The 20,323-nt window shown below is 33.5% G+C and overlaps 1 protein-coding gene across 1 annotated transcript in view; it reads right to left on the bottom strand.

The window, feature by feature from the left end:
• Positions 1–8,834, bottom strand: part of LOC119832658 (protein singed) — a 34,273-nt gene extending 25,439 nt beyond the window's left edge. The window contains exon 1 of the mRNA XM_038356362.1: positions 8,591–8,834. The gene's annotated coding sequence lies outside the window, so the exon portion shown is untranslated. The remainder of the gene's footprint in view (positions 1–8,590) is intronic.
• Between the last annotated feature and the right edge of the window lie 11,489 nt (positions 8,835–20,323).

Raw genomic sequence — 20,323 nt, 5'->3', positions numbered from 1 at the left:
AGATAGTGAATATTGAAAAACTAAAATAAAAAGATGTCTGTAATTTTTTAAGACGAGATTTAGCGAATATGAGAGATGTAAATTTGTTTACATGCGTCCATAAAAGTGTTGTCTCCGAAAATGCAATTATAGTGAAAGCATGTCATAAACATTAACAATACCAAGAGGAATACAGAAAATGGACTATTATGCTACTTTACAGCAAAAGCCATAAAATTGTTATCCTCCTTATGTTTTTCGTATATCTCATTTGTGTTTTTTTATTCCTCAAGAAGAATTATTATGTTTGTTGTATTTTCATAAATTTTATCAATTAAAAGTTCAAATCTTCAATTAATTACAACCTTATATAACTACATACCTCTGGTCTAAAGAAAAAATTACCACAATATGTATTAAATTCTATTCTGAAACATGTAATTACTATAACGATAAATTTTATTCGTATCGCCCATGACAAGATACAACTGTTTGATACAACGTGACTTCTTTCATTTTGTCAAACAATCGAGTTAGCTATTAACGAATTAATGAAATACACATTATACCCATGTGGTAGCCCTATCACATCCAGTCAAGAGGCAGTAAACGTTCGCCGCATCGTAAATGAAGTGCATTCAAACATGGCGGACACAGGCCCTTGGGCGTGTAGGGACCGATCATTTCTTTTACATTGCGTTATATTTTTTAGATAGCTATATAATCTATTCGGTCTTTTAATGAATAATACAAAAAAAAAAACTTTTGCAAGTTAATGCACGATTAGTGATATTAAAGTAATTTTGGTTATATAAACAACTGGCTGCGCGCTGCGGTTTCGCCCGCATAAGACTGTATCCCGTAGGAATATCGGGATAGTGTCTATGTGTTATTACAGTTGTCCAGCTATCTACGTAGCAAATTTCATTGCAATTGGTTCAGTAGATTTTTCGTGAAAGACTAACAAACATACATATACATCCATCCTCACAAACTTTCGCATTTATAATAATAGTAGGATAAACATACCTATAGGTTGAATATATATCTGCTAATAACCTGCTCTTTATAATATTTTCATCAGTACTTCAATTATTGAAATATATTCATATTGATTAAATAAATTGCTTACTCTGAAAAACTGTAGTGAACTAAACTATGCATTTTTAAACAATTTCGTTTAAAACGATTCACAATTAACTTCAATTTGATAACTATGTTCAAAATTATGGAATATTCCTGTCATCGTGTCCATGGAAGCAGACGGAATTCGCGGGCAAAAAGGAAAACCGCAACAACGCGCGTTCTAATTTTAAATCTTTGTTAAACCTAATGGCGCCACTGTCGCATATACAAAGAGTATTTATTACGAACGTACCGTATATTAAATAGTATGTAAAAGTAATAAGTTATGACAATAATTCAAATATTTTAAACTATTAGGAAAATACAATACATAATATATTCTTTGATTTTAGTTCAAATACAAAATCGTAAACATAAAGCAGTATATCAAGAGGATAACTAACAGCATAATTTAATATTTAAAAGGATAATTGAGTTAGAAATTAAAGACTTTTAAACGGATTTTAAATGGGATTTATTCATTATGTTTTTACCACGACGTTTCGAACACTTTACAGCGAGCGTGGTCACGGGGAGACTCAGTCTAAATCTTTAATTTCTAAATGTATAATACTCGCGTATAATCAAACACAACAAAATACTAATATATTGATTGATTAATAAAGATAGACGTCTGTTATAAATACATATTCAAACACGAAAATAAAAACAATTATAATAAATAAATGAAAATCTTTCATTTAACTTAAATATATAGATAATAGATTAAAACTCTATTATAGTATGTAGCCACTATTGATTATTTTTTAATTAACTTTGTATTTCTATCTCACCATAAAGAACATTGTAAATGGATGATTCATCGGTGAATAAGGGAATATCAATGTAAAGGTCGCAAATAAGACTTTATTTGGCGCGGGAACGACTATTTATAATCTGTATGCCCTATGCAATCTACATATTTAATCTGTATTTGGTTTGACATTGCCACGCTTACTCCAAACGTCCATTTATGTCCTCAAGAGCCATTGTGCCTTGAAAAAATATATATTGTTTCTAAATAAGCTAGACGCATGACGAATTCCTTAGGTCGGAAGTAGGAGGAAAAATTTACATATTATATCCGGATTGCGATTATATAGCTCTTGTAAAATTCCTGCGTATTATTATAATATACTAGCTTTTACCCGCGGCTTCGCACGCGTTAAATTCGAAGTAGTTTAATAGATGTTTTTATACATATAAAATTTCTTGAATCACTCTATCTATTTAAACAAACCCCATCAAAATCCGTTGCGTAGTTTTAAAATTTAAGCGTACATAGGGACATAGGGACAGAGAAAGCGACTTTGTTTTATACTATATAGTGATTTTGTATATTTTGGTAGTAATTAGTACAAATAAAGCATGGTTAATCACAAGAGCTTCGTCCTGGATACACCCGTGATGCATAAACGGCCTCAGGGATCATAATGTATATATTTAACGATGAAGTATTTTAAATCGATCCACTAGTTCCTGACATCAGCGCGAACAAAAACACAAATTCTTGATGTTTATATTATAAGTATAGATTTAAAATCGCCATATTGCATAGTTTTAGAGTTCTCAGAAAGGCAACTGATTTTATAAAGTTTTCAATATTTTTTGTTTATTAATTTATTTCTTTCTTAAGGGCGACTCACAAAGCATGTACACTAAAACATTATTTAACACGAAAAATTATAAATATATATGTCGAGTGTGGCTTTAATCACAAGTCTCCATTTTGATTTTGGACAAAAACATAAAATCTACATTCATATACTAAAATCTAATATCCACAATATATATTTAACGTAACTCGAAGGAAATCCGCACAAATCACTATAAGAGAAACTCACCTCATCGATTTATATGCAATAACAAATTTACACAACTTTCATCAAAAACGTCTAGTCTGAAGTATCTAGAAATTTGTCAAAATAAATGACGTTACATCTGAAACCGGTACACCTGTTCCAACAACAATGCAAGCATTATTCACCTGTAATATCGTCAATGTCATTGTAAATTAGTTGTTATTGTATTAAAAGTTTTTTTTCATCGCTAGGGTTTCTATTTTGTAAGCCCATAGACTTCGGCTCTCAGCGTGGGGTCGCGACCCTTGATGGGTCGTATTGTTATTAAAGAGGGTCGCTGTTGATTTAACCCCTATGAACTAGGTATTTAGGTGTTCTTGGACGGTAATTGATCGAACCCACGGTACATCGGTTTAACGCTACATGGTAACCCACTGCCCCAAAGGCAAGAAATATTTAAAAACTATTCATTTAAATATTGCAAGGTTTATAAAACTATGCTATGGTTCATTCAAGTGATATTCTGTAGGTACTCTACGGTTATAGTGTATATAATATAAAGCAACTAGGCCTCCTCCCTGGCTTTGACCGTGGTACATATACGAGTATAGCCTAAAGTCTTCCTCAATAAATGGCCTATCTAAAACTGAATGAATTTTTCAAAACGGACTTGTAGTTCCTGAGATTAGCGCTTCCAAGCAAATAACAAGTAGGATATAAAAATAATCTTAACATATATACTTCACATGTCTCTTCGTTTGTCCGGGAAGGACTCTTAAACTAACAACTTAAAAGATGGGATAGTTTATATTATTTCAATTATGACAAAATACTACTCGGGCGGAGCCGGGGCGAGCAGCTAGTAATGTATATATTTTACGATAACGTTTATTCTTTCGAATCTTTTCGAAGTAACAATGAAAACAAACGGAATATTTCAGACTCCAGTTGGCTTTCTTAGGTCTTACATGCAGTCTAGTATGTCCTAGACCTAAAAGCCATTTGCTTTGTTCTAACTTCTGTGTAGCTACCGAACGGCTGTGTTCTACTTGAGATAGCGTCGCGGCACTGATTGCTTCTGTTATCGATTCTAAGTAAACACTAGAATGGAATCCTACTAATATTATAAATGCGAAAGTTTGTAAGGATGTGTGTGTGTTTGTTGCTCTTTCACGCAAAAACTACTGAACCGATTGCAATGAAATTTGGTACGTAGACAGCTGGATAACTGGAATAACATATAGGCAATTTTTTATCCAGATATTCCTACGGGATACGGACTTACGCGGGTGAAACCGCGGGGTGCAGCTAGTATTTCATAAAGCGATAGCATGGTACGCTCAACAGTGTATAAAATATTAAACCGGTCTAGTCACTAGTGCAAGTCGGACTCACGACACGAGGTCTTCGGTTCAAATATGCTAAGGCACAACGCAAAAACGTGGCCGCCCATCCAATATATGATGATGATGTATGGATGTTTGTTACTCTTTCACGCGAAAACAGTAGGTAGATCTATATGAAGACCCGGCAAACGCTGTTCTGTTTTACATTGAAACAGAAACTCTTATTTTTGCAAAGATTTTTCTCATTATTTGTGAACATTACCACAAATTGTAATAAGTTAAGTATAATATATAAAGATTTAAAAAGAAAAGAACACATGATCTCCAAAAATATGTACAAAGTGCCGTTCCATGACACGGAACATATAAATTCAAACGAGTTGTCGCTGTTCGGATATTTTTGACAAATCATTGCATATATATCTATCAATAGCCACTTTCTAAATCTCTATACGCTTTCATATGCTGACTAGACAATATTTGTGTAGCGACGCAGTAACGGTTTACTGCGCTGAGGAAATCTTACACATTTGTGTATTAATTTCTTTGAAGTTTATACTAACAAAGTATTCGATTATTCAACCGAGAGCTATATTGAAAAATATACTATGCACGTGAATTTTTGTTAAAATATCTTGATTTGAACAATTTATTTTTATATATTGTATGTGGTAGTCGAGCACGCTTCGGCACGAATTGGGCCAGCTCGCACCGGGGAAGTACCACACCCCCACAGAAGACCGACGTGAAATAGCATTCTGCTGTGTTTCGTTCGGTGAGTGGGGGAACCGGAGGCCCATGTCCTTTTCCTTCCCCTTCCCAGTCCTTTCCTTTATTCCTCTCGCCAATCCTTTCTTAATCCCTTCCCAATATAAAGTCGGCAATCCATTTGTAGAGGCGTAAGGTCTATAATCGACTCTACGTCTCTACAAATGTTCATGGGCGGTGGTAGCGCTTACCATCAGGCGTTCCAGCTCCATTACCGACTGTGACATAAAAAAAAAAAGCTTCCCGTCCGCGGCGCCCGCCTCCGTATTGTTCTTACCTCTAAAACCACATTTTTTCATAATGCGCCAAAACCATGATTATAAAAATCGGACCATCCATTCTCGAGTTTTAGCGAGACTAACAAACAGCAATTGATTTTTATATATAAGAGAATATAGAACTAAAGTATATATATAAGAAAAATTGCTATTTAATTACTAGTCATAGCAGTAGGACATTGTAACTTGATTAATATCTAAATATCCAATGTCTTTATGTAGGTACATAAAATCTGTATACCTCCATCCAGACATTCCAGGCCCCACAACAACATCCATCCATTCCATCAACAGAACCATACCATTCCGTCTGATAAGCACATATCACAGCAATTAGTCGAATGTACCATCTGATAGCTTATCATCACTCGATACGCATATTAACATTTCGAGAGCTTTCTGATCGTGATAGGTGATAACATTCATCTCATTGATATCTTCGTTTGTAGTGTGTTTTTCAACCGACTTCAAAATAAGAGGAGGTTATCAATTGGACTGTTTTTATTTGTTGAATGGGTGAAAAAATTTATGTGTGAATCAATTTTTAGGAATCTTTTTTATTTAATAGCTGGTGCCTGCCACGTGGACCCATTTCATATTGGTCTAGTTCTGAAAATTTGAAGGCCGTTTAGTTTTATAGTTTTGTGTAATTCGAACACTTTACAGCAAGCGCGGTCACGTGGAAACGTCGGGTTAATAATATAATGAATAAACCGCGTTTAAAATCCGTTAAAAAGTGTTTAATTTCTAAACGTTATTACAATAATTATTATGCGTTAACAATAATGCTAAATGCCGATCTCATGCGACGAGTAATTACTTTAATCAGCTGGTATCAGAGGCATCGCCATTACTCACTTATTTCGTGTGGCTTTCACTACAATATCATATCATAACCTTAATATAAAACGTACCTATTCAAAACCGTTGCGCGTCAAGTGCCATGAATTATCGAGCTTTCACATAAATTTGTATCATATATTAATTAGCATATAGAAATTAAGGACGCCTTAACGGATTTTAAACGCGATTTATTCATTATATTATTAACGTGACGTTACGAACAGATTACAGCGGGCGTGGTCACGGGAAGACACGGTTAAAAAGTCTTTAATTTCTACCACCAGAATATATTATAATATTTACAGTTTCACTTGCTTCATGTTTAATTTTATTCATAATTAATTGTAGAGTAATTATCCACTTTCTTGCTACTCCGTCTCGTTAAGAATATATTTCCAATTAAATGGATGTTATAAACTTTATGATAATGAACAAGATGTCAGGTCGTGCTTGTCTAAAAATGAAGTTATTGAGAAAGTTTCCAACGTCAGCTATGTACGTATCACAAACTAGCGGTCCGCCCCAGCTTCGCTCGAGGTACATATATAGTATATATGTACCTCGTGGTATATATAGCCTATAGCCTTCCTCAATAAATAGGCTATCTAACACTGAAAGAATATTTCAAATCGTACCAGTAGTTCCTGAGATTAGTGCGTTCAAACAAACAAACTCTTCAGCTTTATAATATTAGTATAGATTATCGATAACAGAAGATTATTAGCCTAGACGGCATATTATTTGTTTCATCATACGTACGTATATCCCATATTATTATACTCCTTACAATCCAAACCTAGGTATTATCGCGTATATTAATTACAAATAAATCTATTAACAGAATTTCCCGCGCAATTAACCCATTCCACCTACCCGTTACCACGCGGCCTCTCTCAATACCACTATTATACATTTTTAATCCATAAAACATATTTACAACTTCCACTATTATATATTACGTCATAAATACATATCAACATATGTATTTAACAGTTTTAATAAAATACTTTAATAATAAACATCAATTAGAAACCAGTTAAACAGATCGTAAGACGAACCGTTACGGTGTTACGGAGATGATTGGACGTTATGACTTATGAGCCATCACTCGCTTCACGGTTATTAGACACCCGCTTCCTCCTCATTTCAGATCCGCGAGATGAAGTATCATTGAAAAACAACTTCAAATATACTTGAAAAACTCGACAAGAATAATCTGCAATAGACACAACAGCGAACATTTATTTGGAAACGAAATTAGCTCGCAAAAAGTTCAATAACTTCTCATCACTACTAGTAGTATAAAGCAAAGTCGTTTCCCGCGTCTATCCCTGTGTATATTATATGTATCTATTAATATCCCAATTTAAAGAACAAACATACATGCATACTTAGATCTTTAATAGTACGGGATTTTTAGTAGGTAGTGATTCAAAGGGTAGGTTTATATGTTGGAGAGGTATACAAATATACATTAAACTATTTAGAATTAAACGCGTGTAAAGCCGTAGACAAAAACAAGTAATTATTTTAATAAAAAGACTTTTAATATGTATTTTTACATTATTAATTATATAATAGACTTATTTAATGTTCATCATATTTAGAATGTGTAAATAATTATGATATTATGTATTTACTCTAATACCGCCTACCACAATAAAAATGGGCTTTTAAACAAAATTAGTTTAACATCCTACAGAAAAACCGAAGGTATATTATAAACACAATAAACCCAACTCTCTCACACATACACACAGGTTATTACTAGGTTTGTACAAAATTTTTGGGAGATTCTATTCAATAAATAATAGTCGAGCGTGGTAGGTTATTATGTAGCGACAGGTACTGATATCATTTCATTGATGAATTATAACATTTCATACATTCAAATTTTTTTAAACGTACCTTCATTATTCTTTAAAAATTAATTAGATAAGCAATGTAAACTAGGTTTAATACCAAATAGCTCAACATTTAATTCAACATTTGAAATATGAAGATCGTGCTCTACGAATCTGAAAGAAATCTTATAAGAAATGTAAAAAAATTAAGGTCACTTTGTAGTGCATTTAGCATGCCCTTGAAACATTGTGGGTACGTTCACCCACTCGGTGCATAACGACAGGTATGCAAATCCCTACGTGTCTAGTAATAAGCAATAGAACGTGTCTTCAGGCCCGTACACTCTTCTACGTGACCTCACATCACTTATCATTATCATATCTTAAACAACTTCTAAAATATACGTGATTATCTGACTAATTGATGTCCCCTTTAGAAATAGACGGGTAGGAGTGCGAGGGTGTAGCCGTTATAGGTATGTAGGTACGCCGACAATCGATTCCGACTCCCCTAGCACGGAGCACTACGGACTGTCTCGCCGGCCATCCACCCGGCACGGGCTCCCTGTAACCACGCATTCTCGCTAAAATTCATAAAAACTTACCTCTTCACACTTCAGCGACTTTACCTAAGAAATTATCGCGTCGATCGCGAAATAACACTTCACTTCTATTAAAATAAGTCTTACACTAACGTATATTTATTACACAGTTTATGTTATAATTATTTGGCGTATTGTTCTTCAAATTTGTTACAGTTCTATTTAAATAAAACGGGCGTTGCGCAAATGCGTTCTGAGCAACAACGTACCCCCACAACAGCTCGCGGCGGACTGACTGAATTGAACACAGCGAGAATTATGCACCCGAGATGACTCGAGTGAACATAGCAACGTTTGACCTGTTGAGATTTCGGCCAATCGAAGCGCGATCCTATTTTACATTTACCAATGGCAGGCACCATGACGCGCAATTTCCGACATTTTGCCCGTGAAAGTTGAAGGGAACATCTTCATTCATTTTCGCATTTACGTGATTTATGTGAAAAATGTTATTCATGGCTCGTTAATTAAGTTATTAACGGTTACTTGAGGTCATTCCACTTAGAGAGGAGTTCATAATATTGCATGTAAATGCGATACGGAAACTTTCATTATTTCACAAAGTTGACCACCTGTTTTCCACTGTTTTTCGATCTCTAGGCGCTTAGGAATGATATTATTAATTAAAATTTAAATATATGACTGGTTGAAGGGGGTAAATGTTGTTGAAGAAAGAAAATTCTTTACGTCTCTCATAAAATATAGTGTACAAAATATAGCTATGTTTAAAATTATTGCGCTTGCTTGTAATGTTTTAAAATAATGTATTATTATATTAATGTAATATGAACATACTAAATGCTGTTATAATGCATTTAGTATCGACAAATTTATTGTATTTATGTATTATATTACAGTTTATAACGTAATAAATAACATAGGCAATGTATTAAATTTCGTTTATATCGAAACTAGTCTGATACTAATACATACTAGCAGTCCACCCTGTTTCGACTGTGGTAAGTATATAGCTTATAGTACTTAGTGTTTGCGTACATAGTCTACGGTGAAAGAATTTTCAAAATCGGTCCAATAGTTTCTGAGTAGCGCGTTCAAGCACACAGCTTTATATTATATACATTTTTATGCATAACTAACGGCCCGCCCAGGCTTCGCTCGGGTGCAATAATACATGATATGTACGTGTAAATTTTCCTCTGGAATGACTACATCTAAAAAAAATAGCAAAATCTGTGTAATTTTAAAGGCCTAAGCACACAGACGGCGGAAAGCGACTTTGTTTTATACTATGCAGAGATGATGCAAAAACAAAGATTTATATGGTAGTCGTATACATAAATTCACATTAAAAGCCACAAGATGAAATAAGCTCAAATTGCAAATTGAATGTACTCGGTATTCAAGATTCAAGATCTCATACAATTTCCGTTCCGCAGAAAATAATTCGCCTTTATTACAGATAAAATAAACTTTAAAGCCGCCTCTATAATCTGTGGGCTGAAACGCATTCATTGAGGCTAGGTTTTGGATCGCAGCCAAAGCCTGATTGTCTGCTGTCTGGGGTGGGATCGATAGGAATTCTGCGAGGATTTTTAATATACGTTACTTTCATATTGTAGGAGCATGGTTTGTTCATACTCTGTGTTTAATTGTTACTACATGCTTCCCGCCAATTCGTCGTTTGAATGAGGCTTTTTTGTGGGCATTCCTTTTTTTTTAATAAAAACAGGTGTAATCGTTTTTAAGATTAACAGGGACACCTGCAACTTCACTGAGTGACATGTGCTTTACATGTACCACGGGCGAGGCCAGGGCGAACAGCAAGTATTTAATAAAGAAAAGGGAAAATCAAAAGTAACAATGGATTTATTTATGCATAGGTCTTGAGATGGATCTTGGTATCATCGACTTCATTACGAAGTTTTGTTTGTTTGTTTTATTGAAAAGCTTAACATACACACGGTGATTCCGCGGCTACCGCCGGAACGTATATAATTCTATAATAATTTCCATTATTTTTGTTTTTTATTGTTAGCAATTGCAAATAAAGTGAGAGGAGATGGAAAGCATTTATTTGATGCGTTTAGAAATCAGACTCGCTCCGTAAGGCAGAGTTTTATCGCTGTTTTTAATAACAATCTCTTTTTAAACTGATGCCAGCTGTGCTGGGGATATTTGTTTTTATTCTATAAAGTGTATTTTATTTATTTTTTATATTTTTGATTAGGTACACCATTTAGGTACACTGGACATAGCACTACATATAATACAAAAATCAATGGCCTATATCTATCCTTTAATTAAGTGCTAGACCTTCTCGAGGTGAACACAGCATGCAATATATATATAATGCTACAAATTTTTGAAAAGATACATTTAAATTAATTATATAGGATGTGCTGAAAATATCTATGTTATAACATATTTCATTTGTTTTAACTGTAAAATCACACACAGCGAATCCCACGTGTCGTTTCGAGTAATCAATTCTTTTTAAATCAATTTTTTTTTTATTAATGAGTTATATCTGTATCTGATGGTAATGACAATAGGGATACAAGCCGTTTACTTATTTGACCTCAACGGTAAGTTAATGGTTTGAGAATTTCAGATAGACTATATTGTTACATACAACTGAAAGGACATTTAATATTATAACCTGGTATAAAATATATGTTTGATATGGTTTAAATTTAATGATTGATTTTTTTTTTAATATTTTAATGGTAGGTACCTGATAAACAGAAAAAATACAGTTGTTTTGTACAACCAAAAAAAGGGTTATACAATTATTATTAGTATACAGATAAAAAATGTCTTTATTATCTGCAAATTGTGAAAATAGTCTGAAGTACAACATGGTATTTAATCCAATGTAAATATTTGAGTTTATGTATAGACATAGTAGGGACGTGATATCAGGAGTAATATCTCGTTGTCTAGTGCGACCACCTTCACTTCCGAGGGGTTTTGACGATAATACGATAAGACACTGCTCCTTCTGTGTACTGCATTCAATTAATATTTACCTCGTGCTTATGGCATGTTAAATATATCGCTTATAATTCTTATGTAAGACAAGAGACGTTAGGTGCGAATGTTTCTTAATATCCGGGTAATTACTATCCAATAAAAACCGCGGGATTTAGTTAGGGTTTTCTGGTCACTCACTTGCGTGCTGTGTTCGAATTTACACACAGTACACATTTCAGTAACTCTGATTACGTTAGGTTTTCATTTTTAGTTTTATATTTCAATCCTGCCCCGCGATCAATTTTTTTTCTATTCTTTAAAAAATATCTGCGTATGTTTTTTTATGGCTCTTTATAAAAGCCGATTTTTTTTTATAAAATATTCTTATGAAGCTATTCATCCATTTTAAACTAACAACGTCAAGCTACGCCGACGCATCTTATATTATCTAGCTGACTAATAATAATAATAAACAGTGTATTACGCCATATCCGATTAACGGTTAGCTTAACTTGCGAAACTACTGCTCCTACTAAGTAGTTTTATACGCTAAGCTACGAGATTAGGCCTTTGCACCCAGTACCACAACTGTTTTGCTAGTAACTTTTACAATAGCACAGCAAGAAATGTTATTTATTTGTTTATTTTTAGAATTGGAGCATTTGAAAACACATATAGCTTACTGTCCTCGGCTTTGCACACGTTTTCGTAATTGTCTAATTTCGTATTAACTTGTTAAGTTTATGGTTTTATCTTTGTTTATTTACACTAGATGGCGCTGCTCGTGTTTAAGTCGCGCTAGAGAAATAGTTTCATAATTAAAGATAAGAAATCATGGTTATGATATTCGCCTTGTGTAAACGTAAATAAATAGTTATAATGGTGTTGAGTGTTTTAGTGAATCCCGCGACTTCAAATATATACAGTAATCCTTTAGACATTAATATTCTGTATTTACATTCGAGCACTGAAAGCTCAGGGGTTATGACCTCGGTCTTGAATCTAAAGATCAGGGTTCGACACCGGACGAGAGTGCAAATAAGAAATTTTTTAATTTTTTCGAAAGATTGAAACGGCTTCGTGAAGAAACCGGTAAGTCGAAGAATCAAAAGTTGGACGACGTGTGACATCTGCCAACCCGCACGTGGCCAGCGTGGTGGATTATGGCCTGGACCCTCATAGGAGGCCTGACTCCCAGCAGTGGGAACACACTTGGGTTGGTGATGAGTTCCATATTTCGTTAAACACATTAGAAAAGCCAGGCTTTACTAGATCGTGTTCGGAAAGTAAGATGGCTATCGAACAGCCACGGTCCAATTAAAACAATAGATAAGGTAATAGGAAAAAGTACATTATTTATATACACCATTGCGTTAACAGCAGTTCGTTAGCAGGCGCCGATGGGTTGAGGTTTTGTAACAATACATGTTTATTCGATGTGTATTAAATGCTTACTCTTTTAGAAACAAATGTTTTCATTCTCTGCAATTGTTTTATCTTAATATTTAAATTACGTGTCACGTTGTTTGTCTGCGATGGACTCCTAAACTACTCAACCGATTTTAATCAAATTTGCACACCATGTGCATTTTGATACAACTTAAAAGATAGGCTGGTTTATATTACTTCAATTATGATAAATGACTGCCCGGGCGGAGCCGGGGCGTGCAGCAAGTAAAATTATATTTTCATGTATAAACGCGGAGGTTTGTAAGTATGGATTGAAGGATTTATAAATGTTTGTTACTTTTTCACGCGAAAACAGCTTATCGTTATTATTCTTACTAGCTGTGACCCGCGGTTGAAACCGCGTCAGTCCGTATCCCGTAGGAATATCGGTATAAAAAGTGCCTATGTGTTATTTCAGTTGTCCAGCTATCTACGAAGCAAAATAGTATTATTATTCATCAATAGATGTCAGGAAAAAAAAACACGAATATGACATTTTCTAAAAAAATTCCTAGCTAGATCGATTTATCGCCCCCGAAACCCCCTATATACTAAATTTCATGAAAATCGTTGGAGCCGATTCCGAGATTCCAATTATATATATATATATATATATATATATATATATATATACAAGAATTGCTCGTTTAAAGGTATAAGATATGAAATTTAGTGCAGCGATAGATTACACAGTACACACACTAAAATCTTTTGAGATAATTTTTCTAATAACAAAAAACTTCACGGAAAAGCTTTAGCAGATAATTTTAAAGATTAAATTATAACTGTATTTGGTCGAAGACGTAAGCGTCTTCTATTATATATAAAGAACATACTTATATTAAGCAGCAAATGCCAATCTTGAAGTCAGAACTGCAGCGAACTTTGAAGAAACATGCTGTGACCCAAATAGTATTCTGTCGCGATGTTTGAATATCATGGCTTAGAGATATCACTGCAATATGAGCATCTTAATAATTAAACATTATTATATTGTGTATGCTATGGTTTTGAACACCGTAATAGATTTCAGAGAATGAAGTTCTAACCTTGTTAGCCGGCACAGTAAGAAGTTAAAACGCATTTTTCTTTTGTAAAACTTTCGAGTTGATACACACATTAATTAATTTGACGCTCTGAATATTTTGACGGGTTTTACCGTCTTTTTTAAATAATTACATACAGTGATAGTATTAATACATATTTTATTTATTTTTTTCATTGACGATCCAAAAACTAAGGTTCTGAATTCGGCTAATATTTTTTTCTTTTGTTATTAGATACCTTCTTGCGTTTTCAACGCCAATCAAGAAGTGATATTTTTCGTATTTGATAAGAAATTGTTGTCTTTTGATTCTATTTTAAAAATTGCATTACAAATTAAAACCGCGCCTTTAAAACGGCGATGTTTTTTTTATTAAAAAATAATAACTATTTATTTGACTTTACATATCAAAATGATCATAATAGCAGATATGAAGTAGATGAATGAAGTGGATAAAACAATGGGCCGATAAAACCCATTGAAAGTCGAGGACACTCAGTAGTTAAGGATGCGAGTAATTGTTGGTAGCACTTTACGAAATCGCTTATAAACTTATCTCTTTATAGTCTTACTCACTTTATCTTGAATTACTTAACATAAGGTACCTAACCAAGTACCCGGGGCCCCTTCACCAATGCGGCTCGACGGAACCAATGTGTTCCAAATAAAAGGGTTTAAGTTGGTAGGAATCCGACATAAACCACGGCCTTTTCTCCGGCGGCTGTATCTATGCAGGCATAGGTATCTATGCAAGAGTTCCCTATCAAAAAGTGGTACCTATCGTAAGTATATAAAATTACATAATTACATCACATTTTTTGTGGAAGGGTCTGATAATTACGGAGAGGCCCCAATTCCTAACCAACCCAAAAAGGAATGGTCAGGGCATATCCATCTACTTTCCTTTATTTGTAAGTACAAACTACTGATCAGATTTTTCTGAAACTTTTTATACCTACAGGTAGGTTATGTGGACATCAATTCTCTTTTTAGCTACAATCGCATCATGAAAACCTCCATACTATAACACCGAAACTAACTTCACTACAAATAAAATGAAAGCCATTTATTCACATCGAATAACACGATATTTAATTGAGACGCGCTGACAGTAAAACATTTACATTGTAATTTGTAACACGGAACATAAAGGAAGAGCACTTGCAATAGTTTAAATTCTAAATTGTCTAATGAGATTATGACATGATTGCGCGGAATTCGGAAAGCGGTGGCCGGCGCGTCGCGTGCGCCCGGCATATTAACATAATTGATGAAAGCTGAACGCGGCCGTATGCAATGGATTGCCAGATAAAACAATCCATTTGTACAATATCAGTGTGTGTATAGTGACCGCGATGGAAGCTGTACGTTTGGTCACTAATAAGGTTGTTCTACGCATATATTTTAGCACCTGGCGTTTGATATAAATGTCCATTATCTCGGAGAGCAAGGAAGGGATTGCCGTGGTTGGACGGATCTGAGCGTTCCTTTTTATCAGCTAGGGTACTAAAAGAGTCTTCCATGAAAAACAACAGTACAGGATAGGAGAGCCGAAACAGTTGCGTAACGGTGCCAATTCCGACTCGCACATCTTCAGCACAATTGGCGAAATACCGCAGGCGCCGAACCACTTGACTGTGGGCATCTAGACTAATAAGTGCTTAACTCACAAGCCAGATGCCAGTGGCTGGTACATCTGTACATAAATTTACAATATTTTGAATAATTAAATAATAAACATAAGAAAAGAACAGTTAGAAATAGTGATTTCTAGCTGCGCCTCGCGGTTTCACCCGCATAAGTCCGTATCCCGTAGGAATATCGGGATAAAAAGTTGCCTATGTGTTATTCCAGTTGTCCAACTATCTACGTACCAAATTTCATTAAAATCGGTTCAGTAGTTTTGGCGTGAAAGAGTAACAAACACACACACACCCTTACAAACTTTCGCATTTATAATATAAGTAGGATAGGTTGAATTGATGAAATGTCGTGAGACAACTTCTGACGACTTATGATAGCCATTTAGTGTAAATTCGAGTCAAGTCAATAAAATGGAAATCAATAAGTAGAATAGTACTTCTGTATTCTCTAATAGTACATATCTATATCTGTGCCAAATATCTTACAGATACGAGAAGCTTTTTTCGCTAACAAACATCTATACATCCATCCATACTTACAAACTTTCGCGTTTATAATATCAGTAGGATTACTGTTTCAAAGTTGCAAATAATACAGAACGCTACCAAATGATTATAGAGTTTTGAGTTTTCAAAAACTGCCAAAAACGAGGAGGTTCTCCGCTCGACTATAGTTTTTTTTTTTATTTTACTACAGCACTTACGATTGGTTGAACCGATTTTTAACATACGATAGTCCTATGTTGAACATAATTATATATACGCCTCTCCAAATGTCCATGGGCGGTGGTAGCGCTTACCATCAGGCGACCCACCAGCTTCACTGCCGACTATGACATAAAAAAAAATCTATCATATTAATTGTCTGCATGAGAGACTTAAAGTTTTCACTTGTACAAATCAAAACGTGTCATATACATTTTAAACGTGTTTTATCGCAGTTTTCCATATACTAGCCGAGCTGTCGGTGCCTTGAAGATCTTGCAGCAAAATTGAGACGTACTATTCACATAACATCGGTGAACGCTCGCGCATGCGCATAACTTTGTTCCACTTTTTGTTTGGGTGATACTTTTTATAGATTTCATTTCAATTATTTAAAGCGATAATGTTTATGGATTAGACGTTTAGGCTTGGTAATTGATTTAAGTGTTACAAAAATAATCTTGTTAATTTATTTTAAATGAGTTTATAAGTAAAAGTTTAGTAAAAGCATTATCAAGTCGATACCTTTTCAAACTAGGGAACTAAGTAAGGACACATTGATGTCAAATCTAATTTGTATAACGTTTTTTACATATGACATTTAAAATTTAAATCAACATTCAGTCCAGTTTCAATTTCTAAACAGTTTTAATTATGTAATAAAATACTTCGGAGAAGGACCTCCCAAAGAATTTTGCTATGTTGTGACGATTCAAAAGTGTTTCTATAAGAAGTCTGTTTGAATAAATAAATGTTTTTGTTTGAATCCATGGCTACCCAAGACTTATCTGAAACCTAGGAATTTCTAAGCAAATCTATAGGGTCACTAATTAAAGAATAAAGCAATTTACACTCACTGACTTACTTTCTTTTTTCAAGACGTGTCTGTTGCTAGACATGCACCGCCACGCTCACGCTGAGGCAAGCCGCCAGCTCGCAGCTGTCATCCCATTTATCAAGATCGGCAAACTAGTGACGAAGTTGCGTGTTGGTACTCTGCTCTGTTATTTTTCGTTACGGAAGCTTGCATTGCATGTCATTCTTGGAATTTATTGTTTTAGGTTTTTGTAATTTCGCTGTTGCGCCTTGCAACGTTCAAGTGTAGATATGAATTGTCTAGATAATTATAAATAAGCATTTGTATAAGTGATTTAAATCATTGGCGATTATAGGAGCTTGTGAAATATGCCTACAATTTATACTTCATTACAATTTTATCAGTATTTAATTTTATATGTAGCATTGTTTATCTGATTATTAACAAGATGTTAGAATGAAAATTAAAAACGGAAAGAAAAATGCCTCATAAACAACGGACGAGTTTTTTTATGACCCAGTTGAAATTTGAATATGATTTATATTACACTAATAAAATGATGAAATTCGACAAATGTAGAAGAGGCCTACTGTTTACGATCTACATCCGTCTACTACACCACTAGTCGCTTCCTCACAATGTTTTTCCCGCCGATCGCTAGTGCTGATTCTAGAATCACTAAAATAAGTATAAAATTAACCTACCTAGAATATATAAGATCATAAAATGAAATAGAAATATACATTTTTACGTTCTCCTTTCCAATATAACGTATTCTAATAAATGTTATGAAGATAAGATAAAACAATTTCTATCTTGCATTTCACAAATTTATTTGAAAGTTATTTGCTAGAAAGTTAAGTAAAACGGATACATTTGCATTTTATTAGCGTTTACACTTGAAATTTGTAATTGATATTAGCATTTTAATTTCTAGTACGTATTTCATACTTATTATGTTAAACCAACGAATAGTATAGATCCGAATCCGTGTGAAAGAGTAGCAATATATACTTCTAACCTATTCTTACACAAAAAAAAATTAAAAGCAGAAATAATATATTCAAATTACATGTAGGTATGTAATGTAAAAATGTCTCTTGTATGTAATTAAAGTTCTTTCGTGGTAAACTTTGTTGAATAAGATACAGTATAATATTATAATTGTCATTGCGATGAAGCAGCTAATCTCTAAGAAATCACGCAACTACAGTAAATTTGAGATAGATCTTCGCATGTTTAAAATATTTCTCGCTCAATTAAGCCTTCTGATTGTTCTTCAGTCGCCACACTTAAAATTATCTGAAACGACGACACGCGTGGTTGTTTTATTGACAATACATATTAAAATAATGAATTGTCGCACGAACACAATTATTTATCTAACTTGTTATATATAAACAGTGGTGAGTACCTCGGACTTAAAATCGATAAGTCGGGAGTTTGAGACCAGGCGATTGTGCAAGAAATAAATAGATTTTTTAATTTATCTGCGCCTGTGGATGTGGAGAAATTATGATTATTTATAGAATACTTAATTAATTTAGTTAAGTTTACTTGCAATCCTGTTAACGGTAAAGAGCATACCTAATAATTGTCGCAAAAATATACGCATTTCAGACAATTTATTCCGTCAGGAATCTTGAATTGTACCTACATTAATGAATTTTAAAATGTCGTAGTTTATAATATACATAAGTAGGAAAATATATATAGTTATATTTAAAAAACTAATGTAATACTTAATTAGTGAATAAAATTGATATCACATTTTTTGAATTTGATAATGAATCATTTTTCGCTATTTCAAAAAATTTACTGCTGTTGAAATTACGAGTAAACAGCACACATTGTGCAACCTACATCCCAGCAAAAACGCATTATACACACTCTAATGTGCAAAAATATTTATAAGCAATTAGTAAATAGTTAGTGATAACAAAATATTGCTAGAATATAATTTTGTTAGTTTATTCCTTTACAGACTTAATAACCTGAAGCGTAGATGGAAATAAAATCATGAAACTAAAATATTACGGTTTCACCATTTAAAGACAACATTGTTTACCTATACTATAGTAATACTTGTCAATTAGATAAATCTGCCACAGAGGTTTAACGTCGTAAAACGCATAAAATCAGATAAAATTGTCTAAACAGTGGCGTAGAAACGGGAAGGGAGCCAGGCGGAACGGGTTCCTAATTAAAATTTTCAGACCGTGACATTTGATATTGAGCGCACATTTGTGTTGTCTTAAAAAGCGCAATTAAACTAGAATTTTTATTAGATTAGCGGACAGGGAAATATAATCTATTCCTCTGATTGTTTTACAATTATCATGAAAGGTTTCTGTACAGTCATATTTATTATTTTACGAATTTGAAGATTAAATTATTAAATTCGTATTTTTTAATCCCTACAAATATTAGAATGCGAAAGTAACTCTGTCTGTTTGCCCGTCTGTCACGAGAACGAATACGAGAAGTGTGTAGGGAAAACCCCTGAACAGTTTAATTTTTCCTTTGACAGTCAAATTAAAATAAATTAAATAAAAATAAAAGTAAATTCCATAATTTATAACATCTGCAATTTTTATATTTTCATTCCTTTTCGTATTTGTCTTTATACATAATGTTTGAGAAATTTTGAAAGAATAGTAAAAATTTGATCAAAACCTTGATTCGAACCCGCGTTTTTTGTCAACCGTAGCCTTGTGATCAATTTTTTTCTATTCTTTCAAAATTTCTCATTTTTAATAAATGCATTTCAATTCTATAAAACAAAAAATTAAATACATAATATTCTTTAATTTGGTTTCAAAGTATACGTTTTACACAAAAAATCTTAATTAAACTAAATACAAGCCTTTATAATTGATTTACAAAATTTAAAATATCACACACACACATCACACTATTGTATTTAAAATATTTAACTACTGAAAAACTGGCAAACAGACAAAGCTTTTGGGCGTTAAGAACGGATGATGGTACTGTCCAGTATATAAGTGTATAATTTATGGTACTGTCGTAGATAGTTGACATTAAATAAGACTTGGCTTAAAGGTCTCGTAACCAAGCCATTAAATCTAAAAAAAAAATGTTGACATTCAAATAATTTGACATTAAATTCAATTTGACAT

This window comes from Zerene cesonia, chromosome 15 (assembly GCF_012273895.1).
Source record: "Zerene cesonia ecotype Mississippi chromosome 15, Zerene_cesonia_1.1, whole genome shotgun sequence".
NCBI lineage: Eukaryota > Metazoa > Arthropoda > Insecta > Lepidoptera > Pieridae > Zerene > Zerene cesonia.
Note: the sequence above shows the minus strand (reverse complement) of the source record. Positions and strands in the feature narration are given on the sequence as shown.